We start from the raw sequence: 4,174 nt of genomic DNA on the forward strand, positions 1-4,174 counted from the left end.
TCTATCTTTTAAATGTTGATTCTTCAGGGTTCAGTCCCTCTTTTCTCTGTATACTCATCCCTTGAGTTAGCCCATCCACTTTTTTTTTTAAGATTTATTTATTTATTTTAGAGAGAGAGAGAGGGAGTGTGAGTGCACATGAGCAGGGGGAGGAGGAGAGAGAGAGAATCTCCAGCAGACTCCCCACTTTAGCATGGAGCCTGATGCAGGGCTCAATCCCACAACCCCGAGACCATGACCTGAGCCAAAATCAAGAGTCGGATGCTCAACCAACTGAGACACCCAGGTGTCCCTAGCCTATCCATTCTCGTAGCTTTAGATGCCATCTATATGCTGACAATGTGTAAACTGATTTGTTTAGTTAAGACCTTATTTCTGAGCTTCAGATTTAAATATCCAACTGCAACCTTGACATCTCCACTTGGGCATCTCTAACTTACAATGTCCAAAGAGAACTTTTTATTTCACCAAGAGCCCCCAAACTCAAGCCCATCTCCCCAGTATTTTCCATCTTTGGAAATAGCTATCTACTCAATTTCTCAAGCCATAAGTCTAGTATCCTCCTTGATTCCTCCATTTTACTTATATCCCAGGTTTGACTATTAATCTTTTAGACTTACCCCCAAATATCTCTCAAATCTATCCATCTTTTTCTATCTCCACTCCTCTCAAACTGCGCCAAGGCACCAGCATTGAGTGCCACATTCATGATATTCATGGCCAGTAGCAGCTGCATAATATAAGAAAGCAGAGGTAGATCTACATTATATCATCACACAAATGTATTTAATTAAATTTAAGGTAAAGCAAACACCCTAAAATGTTAACAAAATGATGGCAAGTTCGACTTGTTCAACTAGTAGTTTGGTTGTTAGCTTATATATTTTTTTAAAGATTTTATTTATTTATTCATTTGATAGAGAGAGACACAGTGAGAGAAGGAACACAAGCAGGGGGAAGGGGAGAGGGAGAAGAAGGCTTCCCGCTGAGTAGGGAGCCCAATGTGGGACTCGATCCCAGGACCCTGGGATCATAACCTGACCTGAAGGCAGTAGCTTATAGAACTATATTTTATCTATGGTACTGAATAGATTCCTATATGAGTTTCAAAAAAAGAAGTAAATTTTATGTTGAGACAATATTTAGAAGACTAGAAACATCTCAGTGCTTTTTCCAAAGTCACTTTCATGTCTATGATTTTATGATTTTTATGTGTTCTAAGATGAGATTGACAATTCTGGCCCATTCTTATTCTAGACTAGTTTATTAAATTATTGGATCCCTGGTTTTTACAATGTGAATAGAGATTTTTTATGAACACGAATAACTATTGTTTTAATAGTAACTCATTGTGCTAAAATTTGGCATTTAAATTTATAAATAAGATCACAACTGCTGACCTCTTTCAGCGAAGAAAAGAACAAAAGGAGTTAGCAACTCATTCTGAGAGTCCACCTAAATCAATTAGGATGTTAAATCCATGCATAAAATAATGTTTAATAAAAGTGCTTTAAAGGGAAAATTGTCTCATTTTAAATTGAATGAATACAAAAGACACGAAGTTCCTGGATGAGGCTCTAAGACACCAGACTCAGGCATTGCTAATAGTTCAACAGTAATTGGAATATTAATAGGATGTGTCATTCTGATTATATAGAATATGCATCAGAGTATTTTACCTACCTCTTCTGGATTGATTGGAGAGTGGCAAAGAATAATCTGATTGTCGCTTCTCTCATTTTAAGAACCCCATTTCAGAATGCTTACTCACAGACTCTATTTAAGGATGTATTAAAAATAAAATCAATGCATTTATAACCTAATTAGCTGGTCTCTATTGATTCATGTGCCAGATATTCAGTTTGCATAGCATTACTGTGTTCACTAACTACCTGTAAATATATGCTGGGTGGCATATTGGGTTAAGGCACTAGTCTCTCCTCAAGGGAACTGAACTAGCAGCTACTGTAAGTCATCACTGCGGTACTATGTTTTCCAGTTTTCTCCTAGTCAATACATGTTAATAAGACTTCAAAGTTTTATTTATCACTTAATCTCACCAAGTCCTGGGCTCTGTACATACATTAGATTAGAAATGGTTCTTGTGTAATGGGTTTACTGTCTAAAAATAAAGGAGCCTTGAACTTTGAACAATTGGCTGTCTCTGCTCACGGGTATAAGCGAGAGGTCAGAGGTTCACAGGAACCGTGTCATTTGAGTGTAACCCCTTCAGGGATGTGGGCCCAGTGCATGTTCTCATTATGCCCAGTGTGAAAAAGGGCAAGTACCCTTTCAATTTTGTTTGCTGCAAACTTATCCACAAGTTTTCATATAAAACGAAAAAAGAAGTCAGACAATATATTATTTCAGCATTCTCCTGACTTAAAAAAAATGTCGGAGTCCATGTTATATGTTCAGGAATGGGCATACCTCTCTAATTACATCAAGCAAATCGGTGAACTTTGCTCTCAAAACATGCAAATAATCCTTAGACCGTGGAGAAATGGCAAAGCTCAACTCTGGGGCACCGATGCAGAGGCTTAAAGATGTTAGTGCCTTTCAGACTTAAAGCTCTGGCTCTCTGGGCTTGCATAGGATGTCATTGATTTACTCCTTCCACAGAGGTGAAGAGAGAGGACCAAGGGACATAGGTTTAATTAATCTTAAATATCTCTGCAATTTAAGAATTGTAGGCCTGGAACAGTTCCTGTACTAACATGATTAGCAAATATTGACTTTTGAATACAATAATAATGTGTCATCTGAAACCCTTGATAAGTAACTTAAGTACTTCCTTAGCTTGCATCTTATTAAATTAGATGAGGTATGGTTGAGGCACATTACACAAAGACATTGAAATGAAAAATCAGACCTAAGGGTTTTAACATTGATTTTAAGAGAGCTAAAAGTCACAAAGAAAACATATATGCTTCAGTTCTGCAACCTATGAATGTAAGCTGTCTATTTTCTCTAGATGGATTTTTTAAAAGTATGTAATAATTTTCATGGTGCAACTGTAGTAAACATTTACAATTTGTGACCTTTTTGACAGCTGTAATCAATCATCAGATTATGTATGATGACCATATAATTTTAGTTTTATGGAAGGTTAACTTACACAGATTATGAGCTTTTGATGTTAAAATATGGAAGAAAGAGCCATGTCGCTCTAGTGTGCCTGTGAGTATGGTAAGGATAATCTACCCACCCCTCTTCACAACGTTTAACTTAAAAATGTGTACAACAAGTCAGCTAAGAAAAGAGTTTAAAGATGTAATACTAGTCAGCTTCAACCTGACAAATCTTACTGTATTGATTAGTTTTCAAAGGCTGTATGGCATGTGTACTCTACTTACAATAGAATGGGAATGAGGGGAGAAAAGCCTCCAAATGTCATCAAAGCAAATGGTCTGTGAATGTTGCTTCAAAGCTCATCATTAGTTGCCAGGGTACTTGGCCACAAAGCTTGTAAAGAGGTTTCTCTGGAGGGGTAGGTATGACAAAGTACACTTCTTGGCAAGAAGACTTATGCTCAAGTAGTAGGACACATTAATTCTTGCTTGATTAATTAGAGGATTAACATTCTTTATGGAATTTTGCCTGCTTTTTATCTTTTTTTTTTTTAACCAGGAATAGACCCCAGGCCTTTTCTGTTCTCTAATGAAATTGCAAATTGACTTGTGTTCAAATGGTGCTTGAGTAAAATGAACAATTAAAAATGTATTGCTAACAATGAGATGTATCAGCCAATCTCTTTAAGGATTAATTAGTTGCAGGAACAATCTTTCTTATACAACATACAAAGAAGAAGAGAGCGGCGGTGGATGAACAAGAAGGTATCAAAGAATAGGTTCCTAACATGGGCATATGAACAAAAGTATGCACATATTCATATACACAGATGCAGTACAAGAATATAGACATATATATGTAAGCATCTTTATAGGTTTAGACTGAAAAAATTAGCTGCAGCTTCCTTGAAGGTATTTATTCCACCTTAGGATGATTCGACTGTTGCTGATTAGTGATCCATTAGTTAGCTTGAAGGCAGCCAACAGATTTTACTGATCGTAATTTATCATTAAAGCAGAGAAATGCTTTAGGTATTTAAATAATGTATGCAGATAAATTCACTCTTATTTTTTTAATTACCCACCTGTACCAACCTTGTAAG

Source organism: Leptonychotes weddellii, chromosome 10 (genome assembly GCF_054177405.1).
Source record: "Leptonychotes weddellii isolate Sample4059 chromosome 10, ASM5417740v2, whole genome shotgun sequence".
In the NCBI taxonomy this organism is placed as follows: domain Eukaryota; kingdom Metazoa; phylum Chordata; class Mammalia; order Carnivora; family Phocidae; genus Leptonychotes; species Leptonychotes weddellii.